The sequence below is a fragment of the Aquarana catesbeiana genome, linkage group LG01 (genome assembly GCF_042186555.1).
Source record: "Aquarana catesbeiana isolate 2022-GZ linkage group LG01, ASM4218655v1, whole genome shotgun sequence".
Classification (NCBI taxonomy): domain Eukaryota; kingdom Metazoa; phylum Chordata; class Amphibia; order Anura; family Ranidae; genus Aquarana; species Aquarana catesbeiana.
In genome coordinates this window covers 888,735,523-888,747,393 of record NC_133324.1, presented here as the reverse complement: position 1 = coordinate 888,747,393, position 11,871 = coordinate 888,735,523, and the positions used below count along the sequence as shown (strand labels likewise).

The 11,871-nt window shown below is 46.1% G+C and overlaps 1 pseudogene; it reads left to right on the top strand.

The window, feature by feature from the left end:
* The first annotated feature begins 6,169 nt into the window (after positions 1–6,169).
* On the top strand, positions 6,170–11,296 carry LOC141127962 (vimentin pseudogene; annotated as a pseudogene).
* The last annotated feature ends 575 nt before the right edge of the window (positions 11,297–11,871 follow it).

Genomic DNA, 11,871 nt, shown 5'->3' with positions numbered 1-11,871 from the left:
ACTTGGTGAAGTGTTTCATTTCCCATGGAAAGATAGTTTAAAGTACCTGGGGGTTAATTTAATATGCGATAGAGAGAAGCTGTATAGGCAGAATTTCATTCCGCTATTAAATGATATAAAAAGGGAAATAAACAGAATTAAATACTGCCCCGTCTCATGGATAGGGCGAATCAACTTAGTAAAGATGGTGCTTGCACCAAAGATTCTATATAAGATGCAGATGCTCCCGATTCCCCTTCCAGACAATTTTTTTAGAACGCTGTCCAGTCTCATAAATAAATATGCCTGGGATAATAAAAAACCAAGAATTGCCCTAAAGATATTGAGGAGGGAAAAAGCAAGCGGAGGGCTGGCCCCAGGCCCGGACTGGCCATAGGGCAGAAATGCCCGGTGGGCCGCCCATTCCATGGCCTGTTGATGTTCAGGCTGGACAGCGGGAGGTAAGCAGCGACCGCGGCCTGGACAGGGTTAACACAGGCCACGGCCGCCGCTCGTCTACCACTATGCGGCAGTGCCTGTGCCTTCTCCGGCGGAACTAGCGGCTGCATGGGCTGAGCTGTGTGTCTCTCACACACAGCTCAGCCTAAGAGCCGCGCTGACAGGTCCGCTCTTGGCCCCTCGTTCCTCCTCCTCTGGGCCGCTGTCAGGATGTCCCCCCTTTCTTCTGTCAGGCTTGTCGGCAGCACAGGACGGGAGAGAAGAAAGCTTCCTGCTTGTTCTTCTTCCCTCCCAATTGGCCACAGCGGAGGGACAATCAGAAATAACTTGGGCATCATGGGAAATGTAGTCCCAGAGATCGGATGCCCAATTGATCTCACCAGGGAGATGGCTACAGTCCCCAGCATGCACTCTGCTGGGGGGGGGGAGAAAACCCGGAAACAAGCAAGTACTACAGGAGACATGGAAAAAGAAAGAGGACTGTGCTGGGGAAACTAATAGCCCCAGCACCACCAGATAGAGCCACGCTGCACCCGCACCACCAGAGGGCCACGCTGTACCCGCACCACCAGAGAGCCACTCTCCACCCGCACCACCAGAGAGCCACGATGTACCCGCAGCACCAGAGAGCTACAATGTACCCACACCACCAGAGAGCCACGCTGTACCTGCACCACCAGAGAGCCATGCTGTACCCGAACCACCAGAGAGCCACGCTGTACCCGCACCACCAGAGAGCCACGCTGTACCCGCACCACCAGAGAGCCACGCTGTACCCGCACCACCAGAGAGCCACGCTGTACCCGCACCACCAGAGAGCCACGCTGTACCTGCACCACCAGAGAACCACGCTGTACCCGCACCACCAGAGAGCCACGCTGTACCCGCACCACCAGAGAGCCACGATGTACCCGCACCACCAGAGAACCACGATGTACCCGCACCACCAGAGAACCACGATGTACCCGCACCACCAGAGAGCCACGCTGTACCCGCACCACCAGAGAGCCACGCTGTACCTGCACCACCAGAGAGCCACACTGTACCCACACCACCAGAGAGCCACGACATACCCGTACCACCAGAGAGCCATGCTGTACCTGCACCACCAGAGAGCCACGCTGTACCCGCACCACCAGAGAGCCACAAGAGTCACGCTGTACCTGCACCACCAGAGAACCACGCTGTACCCGCACCACCAAAGAGCCACGTTGTACCCGCACCACCAGAGAGCCATGAGAGCCACGCTGTACCCGCACCACCAGAGAGAGCCATGAGAGCCATGCTGTTCCCACACCACCAGAGCGCCATGCTGTTCCCGCACCACCAGAGCACCATGCTGTACCCGCACCACCAGAGAGCGCCATGCTGTACCTGCACCACCAGAGAGACAGAGAGCCATGCTGAACCACACAACCAGAGATAGAGAGAGCCACGCTGTACCGCACCACCAGAAAGAGAGCGCCATCCTGTCCAGGACCACCAGAGAGAGCAGGTCAGTGTCACTGGGCAGTGTGGGCACAATAGGAGACAGACAGTACTAGCATTGTATGGCCACAATAGGACTGGGACACTGTAATATAAAGGGGACTGCACTGTAAAGGGGCACTGTAATCATTATAGTGCCCCTCTACAGTGCAGTCCCCTTTATATCACAGTGTCTCTGCACATTACAGTGTGGAGGACCGACACCAGCCACCCCCTCGAATGTCTACTGACATCTCTTCTCCCCCCGGTCCCTGGAAAAGGTGGCTGCTCAGTCTAAAATGCCCGGGCCTATTTTTTGTCCCAGTCCGGGCCTGGCTGGCCCTATCAGATTTCAGGTTGTACCATAAAGCAGTAGTTTTAGCACGGGCACTGGATTGGGCAAATAGTAGGGAAAATAAAAGATGGGTTAGTCTAGAAAAAAGGCTGAGCAACACGCAATTAAATCACTTGATTTGGAAACCCCACACTTCAGGGGGTTGGGTAAGGATACACATTATATTACACACTTCACATTTAAAACTTGGGATCAGTTACACATAAATAACAAATGGGAATACAATTCCCCCTTAATGTTTCTAAAAGAGAACTTACTCTTCCCTCCGGGGATGGAGAAAGTGGGGGGTAATTGGATATTGGATAAAGAGGCACAAGTAAGGGGTATTATTAAACGGGGAAAAATTTGCACTTTTCATGAAATAGCAGCACAAGAGGGGGGTTGGATTTTAAACGGGTGGAGATATGGCCAGCTTGCACACTTTATTGCGAGCCTCCCTGGACCATTAAGGGAGGAAGCAGATTATAGATCGATTGAGAAACTATTCTGCAAAGAGTTGAAGAAGGGTAAAATTTCAGAAATCTATAAAATTTTGGTGAGAGAAAGGGGGTCGGAGGTACCTCCGTTTATTAGGAAATGGGGGGAGGAGTTGGGAGCATATGGTGATAATGAGAAAGTAAGATGCATCTTGGAGGCGACGCATGGAACAGCAGTTGACACAAAAACCAGAGAGAGCAACTACAAGTGTTTGACTAGGTGGTATATGACCCCGGCCAGAGTTTGTAAATTTTCTCCAGATAGGTCCCCAAACTGCTGAAGAGGTTGCGCGTCCCCAGGAACCATGTCACACTTGTGGTGGGAATGCCCAAAAATAAAAATTTTTTGGCAAGAAGTGACCAGGATAATTGAAGAAATAACGGGGAAGACGATCCCCCTCGACCCCTGGGAATGTTTGTTCCATAGGTCGGAAGGGGGAAAGAGAGGGTATAAAACTTCAATAGTGACGGTATTACTAAATTCAGCTAAAAATACTATTCCAAAGAAATGGAAGGAACAAGAAGCGCCCAGGATAGGGGAGTGGGTGGCTAGAGTTAATGGAATATATTTCCTGGAGCGAGTTGAGGCAGGAGTTTACCTAGGAAGGGACCAAAATATACAAGGGGGTAAATGGGATTGTTGGACCAAATTTAAAAAATCCGAGCGCTATATTGAAGTAATCACGTTGTAGGACGAGATTTTGAACATAAGATTTCGCCAAGACTAAAAAAGACGAGAGGGAAGCTGCAGGGGCTGGGGAGGGGTGGGATTAAACTGGGGGGAGTATATATGACATAAGCTATAGAGTTGCAGGAATTTTTGTAATAATATCTCAATGTCTCCCCCCATTGTATGGGGTTGGTTGTCTTTTGCTATTTATGTATGAAGTACTGAAAAATTAAATAAAGATAAAAAAAAAAAAAAACGCACTGGAACGCACCTAAACGCACTGGAACACTTATGTTCTTATTTAAGGTTAAGAAAAGAGGGGGAAAAAATGCACTGCACTGCAACAAAAACGCACTGGTACGCATCAAAAATGTGCATGCAGAAAAGCACCTGGAATGCATCTGGACTGCATTTCTATGGTGTGAACTGGCCCTCAAGATGTGTTTTGGCATAGCTTAGTCGTGACTGCATGTGGTCTTTCTTGAGGAGAGGCTTTTTTTCTTTGCAACCATTCCATATAAGCCACATTTGTGGAGAATTTGTGATATTGTTGTCACATGCATACAATGACCATTCTTTGTCATAAATTCAACTGTGTTCCAGCACCCAGCACTAAAAGAGAGTGTAGATAACTTCTACTGTTAACTTCATGTGAGTGGAGATAACTTTCACTGTCACTAACCACCACCATGAGAGGGGTATAATAGTACTGACAACAGTGCTGGGGGTTATTATTGCGTCCACTGACACCAATGCTGGGGGTATTATATTGTCCACTGACACCAATGCTGGGGGTATTATATTGTCCACTGACACCAGTGCTGGGGGTATTGTTTTGTCCACTGACACCAATGCTGGGGGTATTGTTGTGTCCACTGACACCAATGCTGGGGGTATTATTGCGTCCACTGACACCAATGCTGGGGGTATTATATTGTCCACTGACACCAATGTTGGGGTTAATATTGCGTCCACTGACACCAATGCTGGGGGTATTATTGTGTCGACTGACACCAATGCTGGGAGTAATATTGTGTCCACTGACACCAATGTTGGGGTTATTATTGCGTCCACTTACACCAATGCTGGGGGTATTATTGCGTCCATTGACACCAATGCTAGGGGTATTATTGTGTCGACTGACACCAATGCTGGGAGTATTATTGTGTCCACTGACACCAATGCTGGGGGTATTAATGCGTCCATTGACACCAATGCTGGGAGTATTATTGCATCCACTGACACCAATGCTAGGGGTATTATTGCATCCACTGACACCAATTGCTGTGGGTATTATTGCGTCCACTGACACCAATGCTGGGAGTAATATTGTGTCCACTGACACCAATGTTGGGGTTATTATTGCATCCACTGACACCAATGCTGGGGTTATTATTGCGTCCATTGACACCAATGCTAGGGGTATTATTGTGTCGACTGACACCAATGCTGGGAGTATTATTGTGTCCACTGACACCAATGCTGGGGTATTATTGCATCCACTGACACCAATGTTGGGGTTATTATTGCATCCACTGACACCAATGCTAGGGGTATTATTGCGTCCACTGACACCAATTTCTGGGGGTATTATTGCATCCACTGACACCAATGGTTGGGGTATTATTGCGTCCACTGATACCATTGCTAGGGGTATTATTGTGTCCACTGACACCATTGCTAGGGGTATTATTGCGTCCACTGATACCATTGCTAGGGGTATTATTGTGTCCACTGACACCATTGCTAGGGGTATTATTGTTTTGACTGACACCAATGCTGGGAGTATTATTGTGTCTACTGACACCAATGTTGTGGTTATTATTGCATCCACTGACACCAATGCTGGGGGTATTATTGCGTCCACTGACACCAATGCTGGGAGGTTATTACTGTATCCACGTACAACTGTTTTCTATGTGCCCTTGTATTGATCCTTTGTTGTTCACTGCAGATCAATGCGGTTCAATAGAGATGAAACTGGAGCAGCTGGAGCAATGGTGTCCAATCAACTTCTTTATTACATTTGTAATAGCTCAAAGGCTCGTTTACACATGCAGTAGTCCCTTGTAGAGTGATCTGTGGCGGATAATTTTTCAGAGGGGCCTTTGACAGGCAGTGAGGAGGCAATATATCATCTCCTCACCCGTTTTAACCTCTAAAGCCCACACCACATGCATTGAGACAGTTACTGTGCAGCCCCAATCACTTGAATGAACTGTGTTTGGTGGGTGGTGGTACTACAGGGGGGATCGTTTTTGGCACCCCTCAATGTAAAGAATCATGGCCACAGTGTGTGTACCCTAGTACAGCTGCCTTTGCAGCTCAGGGAGGGGGTGGTAAAAAAAAAATAACACGGCTCAACAGCTTGTTTTTACTGCTCCCAAACCACAAGTGTAAGCTAAGCCCACGCTGAAGCTAGTTACTATGAATAGCTGCTCCACTTTAGTATGTTTCCCCCATGGCGTGAACAAGTGCTGAAACCCATTTGCATGCATCCTACTAAGGGGCAGGTGTTCTTTAATTCAGGAGATCCTGACATTTTGACCTGTTCTGTATTGGTTTTTGTTGCTGGGGAAAGCACCGTGGTATTATGAGTTTACTGAGGAATTAATGGTTCAGGCACAGCAAACATGATATCACTGGAATAATGCGATATGACAGACATGTTGCACCAAGGTGTAAAACTCTAAGAATGTGATTACTAAACAATCCTGCCCAGCCGAAGCATTTTCGTGGTACACAAAGTATCTGATTAATTAAGGCCATACATTAATCGTGTACAGCTAAAGAGTATCTGTCACATTCCAGAAGCTTACATATAAGCTTGGCTTGTGCTATTTCCAGTCCACCTTCTCCAAATTCAGAAACAACATCCACAATGAAGGGCTCAACCTTTTCTCAGAAGACTGTGAACGAGTCCAGCAGGACCAAGGGTTGCGCGGTGACCTTAGACAGCAATGTTAGGGATGGCTTGGAAGCTGAGGCCACCACCAAGGTGTACATCCACCGCCCTAATGAGAAGGAAGAGCTCCAGCAGCTGAACAACCGCTTTTCTGGTTACATTGACAAGGTCCGATCTCTGGAGCAGAAGAACAAGAGCCTACGTGATGAGATTGAAGAACTGACCAGGCATCTTAAGGAAAGGGGACCTGGCATAGCAAATGAATATGAGAAAGAGTTCAAGGAGCTCAAAGAACTGACTGAGAAATTGAACAAAGAAAAAAATGCAGCCAACATTGAGAGAGGAAACCTAGAGGAAGAGATCGACATATGGAATGCCAAGTGTGATGAGGAGCTGTTTCTGAAAGGTGAGGGGAAAGCACACAGGAATCTGTCACAATACAATGAGAGAAATACTTTTTGCTCCCTAAACTTTTGTTTTGCGTTGTAGCGATTAATATTTAAAGGGAAGTGTAATGATTTTGGGTCAATTTTATAGTATTTTTTTTAACTAATGTTTTATATCTGCCAGTTACAATATCTATGCAATCTTTGTTTTACCAATAAACCTTTACTATACGACACAAGATTCCCTGAGCACTGGGGTCATCTAAAGAGGCATTAGAAGCAGGTCTGATGGCTGACTTTGTCTAATTGACACCTCTGATTGAGCTTTACAGTAAAAAGATGTCATTCAGTTCTGTGAGCACTCTATTAGTGTCACTGGTGATGTCAGTATCAGATTGCTCACCGCACTCACAGTCCCATTATAAGTCGCTGATCACCCCGCCAATAGTAGTATTAAAAAAAATTCCAATATATACCATAGTTTGTAGATGCTAACTTTCACGCAAACCAATCAATATACAGGCGGTCCCCTAGTTACAAACATCCGACTTACAAACGACTCCTACTTGCAAACGGAGGGAGACAACAGGAAGTGAGAGGAAATCTACCCCTAGGAAGGGAAATTCACTCCTGTAAGAGTTACTATGGGAAAAAGGTGTTTCCACTGATGCTTTATCACCAATCCTTGTTTCCACAACAACCCAAAATTTTCAAAATCCAATTATCATTGGGACAGAAAGTGAGGTGAAATCTTCTGAACAGGGGCACAGACAGCAAAACAAACGTTACAGGGGTGATAACCCTTCCCTATGCTATCCGAAAAGCTTAAAATAGTTTTTTAGTCTGGAGCTAAAAAATGTATCTATTCCGACTTACAAACAGAATCAACTTAACCACTACACATCCTTGCTATGGCCGAATTACGGCCACAGCGCAGACCTGAATTCCCAGGAGGCCGTCGTATGACGGCCTCCCCTGTGCACGCTCCCTGCACGGCGCGCTGTGATCACCGAGTCACTGAGACTCGGCTGATCACCGATCCGAGTAAGGGGCCGGTCCCGGCCCCTTACCATGTGATCAGCTGTCAGCCAATGACAGCTGATCACATGATGTAAACAAAAGATCGGTAATCATTTTTTTTTCTAGCTTTTTTCTACTCAGCTGATAGCGTGAGTAGAAAAAAAAGCTGATCACCGGCTCGGATGTGAGGGACATCGGTCCTGAAGTGGAAGAGGCACATCTGCCTCATCAGTGCCACCTATCAAGGCCCATCTGTAGTGCCAATCAGTGCCACCTGGCAGTGCTGCCCATCACTGCCACCCATCAGTGCCCATCACTGCCACCTCATCAGCGTACATCAATGAAGGAGAAAAATTACCCGTTTTAAATTTTTTATAACAAAATATAAAAAAAATTTTAAATTTTTTTTTAAAAAAAATCAGATTTTTTAAATTTTTTTAACAAAAAGCAAAAACTGCAGAGGTGATCAAATACCACCAAAAGAAAGCTCTATTTGTGGTGAAAAAATGATAAAAATTTCATTTGGGTACAGTGTTGTATGACCACGCAGTTGTCATTCAAAGTGCGTCAGCGCTGAAAGCTGAAAATTGGCCTGGATAGGAGGGGGGTTTAAGTGCCCTGTAAGCAAGTGGTTAAAGCGGAGGTCCGCTGAAAAAAAAAAATATTAAAAGCCAGCAGCTACAAATACTGCAGCAGCTGACTTTTAATATACGGACACTCACCTGTCCAGGGAGCCCGCGATGTCGGCATCCTCGGTAAGGGAATAAGGAAGTGAAGCCGTGCGGCTTCACTTCCTGGTTCCCTACTGCGCATGCGCAAGTGGCGCTGCGTGTCCTCTCAGGTCCCTGCTGTGTTCTGTGTCTCACAGAATACAGTGGGGGGAGGACGGGGCAGGCGCCGGAAGTGGCATAGGTCACTGCAAGCACCGCGGTGAGCTATGCCAGGAAGTGGGAGCAAATACCTGTATTAGACAGGTATCTGCTCCCTCCTCCCCCCTGAAAGGTGCCAAATGTTACACCGGAGGGGGGGGGGGAATCCAAAAAGTGGAAGTTCCATTTTTGGGTGGAACTCCACTTTAATAACAAACCTACAGACCCTATCTTGTTTGTAATCCGGGGACCACCTGTACACTTATTGGGATGTTTTTTTTACCGAAGACATGTAGCAGAATACATTTTGCCTAAAATTTATGAAGAAATTAGATTTTTTTTTTTATTGGATATGTTTTATAGCAGAAAGTAAAAAATATTTTTTTCTGTATATTTTTTTAATTGCAAAAAATAAAAAACCCAGTAGCGATCAAATGCCACCAAAATAAAGCTCTATTTGTGTACAGTGTTTCATGACAACACAATTACCAGTTAAAAGTAGTGCAGTGCTAAATGGCAAAAAAAATGGCCTGGTCTTGGGGGGGGATCTTCTGGAGCTAAAGTGGTTAAATTGCAGCCTGAATTGAACAGTGCTTTATCAGAGATAAATTAGTAAAAACCACATGTCAAAAAGCTCAGAGAGGGTCACAAGAGAAGAAATTTTTCTGTAACGGTTAAACTTGGCTGCAAGCTCACCTTTCCACCTCCAGAGCCTGCCCATTAGTCCCTGAATGTGATAGACAACTTCATTGACCAAATAGGGATTCTTGAGGGGTCAAGGTTGGCTTTTACAGATGGGCTGCTTCACGGCCCAATGGGGACTCTTAAAGTGACACTAAAGCTTGTTTTTTTTTTTTTGTTTTAAAAATAACAAACCTGTTACAGTAACCTGCTCTGTGCAGGGGTTTTGCACAGAGCAGCCAAGATCCTCCTCTTCTTGGGTCCCCCTGCCGGCTCTCTTGGCTCCTCCTCCTTGCTGAGTGCCCCCAGAGCAAGCTGCTTGCTCTGGGGGCACTCGCGCATGCTCACGTCCCAAGCTGTCTGTGTGTGTGTCAATAAAACACACAGAGCCTGGCTTAGCCCCACCCCCTCCTCACTGGCTGTGATTCACAACCGTGGGAGCCAATGAATCTCACTACTCTGCCTCAGCCAATAGAGAGAGGGAGACCCGGGGCTCCTGTGCACAGGGCTGGATTGGGATTGAGCTTGGGTAAGGATTAGGGGGGCTGTGGGGGGAGTAGCACACTAAAGATTTTTTTTACCTTCATGCCTAGAATGCATGAAGGTAAAAAACCTTCAGCCTTAACAACCACTTTTTTTGCCCCTTTCACACTGGGGTGTGGGCCGCTTTACCACTGTTATAGCGGCGCTTTTCATCCGCTAGCGCTTTTAACCCTGCTAGCGGCTGAGGAAAGGGTTAAAACCACCCATAAATCACCGCTACCGATTGATTTTAAAGGCAGGGGCGGTTTAGGAGCAGTGTACACACCGCTCCCGCACTGCCCCAAAGACGCTGCTTGCAGGACTTTTTTTTTATGTCCTGCAAGCGCACGGTGGCTTGAGAAGCACTTTTCAGGCGCTATTTTTAGCGTTAAAACGCCTAAAATGTGCCATCAGTGTGAAAGCAGTCTAGGTAATAGAGAGGGTGGGGTCAAGTTTGACTTTTACAGATAAAGTTGGAAATTTGCATAAAACTTTAGCTACATACTGTATATCTACAGATCTACTGATTGTCCCGACATTCAGTTTGAAAGTAACTAAAATAAAGGGACTTCTATTTAGAAACCCAAATTTGTTCTTTTATTTTACTTGTAAAAAAAAAAGTTAAATGATGAAGTTTTGGCCGACATAAACTTTAAATGTGGCAACCAAGAAGAATTCACTCAGCTGAAGCCAGGCCAGTAAATGATAGATTATGATTGGTTACTTTAGGTGACTGCACTAAAACTGATTAATATAAAATTTGTAAAACTTCAGAAAATCAAAGGCATTAATGATATCAATCTTGGATAATTTTTTGCCAGAGGAGGCCGAGAACACCTTGAGAGAGTTTCGTCAAGATGTGGATGATGCCACTGTGCAGAAGCTGGAGCTGGAGAAAAGAATTGAACAACTGATGGACGACATTGAGTTCCTTAAAAAGCTTCATGATGAAGAAGTTGCCGACCTAATGAATCAAATCCAGGAGTCCAAGGTGAGCTTGGAGATAGAAAGCTCTCGACCTGATCTAGCAGCAGCCCTTAAGGCCTTGCGGCTGGAGATTGACCAAGCTACAACCAAAAACATCCAAGAGGCAGAGAAATGGTACAAAACTAAACTCAGTTCTGCCAAGGGGCAACTGACCAAAAATGAGGAGAGGATCAGGAATATCCGAGAAGATATTAGCAGGTATTCCTCACAAGAATCTGACCTGCAGGGTCAAATAGATACTTTGAGGGCAAGTAATGAAGCCTTGGAGAAGTTGCTGGATGACATGCAAGCCAAGCACCTGGAGGAAGTCACTTCCCTACAACACATAATCGACCAGCTGGAAGATCGCCTCCTAGAGACAAAGGCTGACCTAGCCAGATATCTACAAGATTACCAAGACCTGCTAAACATCAAGCTCAAGCTGGATGCTGAGATTGCAGTCTACAGGAAACTGTTGGAAGGAGAAGAGCAGAGACTTGGTATTAATCCAGAGAGTGAAGGTAAAAACACAATGAATTAAAGTTTAACTGAGTTTACTGCATGGGGCAATACCTACTACAAGAGGCAATGATAAAATAGCACTGAGGGCTATACATAAAACAGACACTGTATCTTCCTTGTACATTAACACTTATACTTTTAGGTTGATATCCTTACTTTAGTATTAACAATACTGAAGCATGGCACAGGAATAAAACTGAACATGTTTGTTTCCTTAAAGCGACTGTAAACCGCATGAACTACTTTTTTCTTTTATTTACACCCTGCAAGGTAAAAGGCATAATGTGCTGGTATGCATCGCATACTAGCACATTATGTTAAACTTACCTTAAACCCAAGCCATCCCGCACTGAGATCCCACAGCTGCAGTGGGGTCCCATCTTCAAGCGTCTTGCTTCCAGGTTCACGGACTCCGGCTCTGTGACTGGCCAGAGCCGTGATGATGTCACTCCCGCACACGCCGATTACAGCACAGGGCTCCGAAGGAACGGCAGGGCTGGCCGTTCCTTCAGAGCGCATGTGCCAGTGATGTCACTGGCTGCATGTAATGTAAATATCTCCTAAACGGCGCCAGTTTTGGAGATATTTATACTA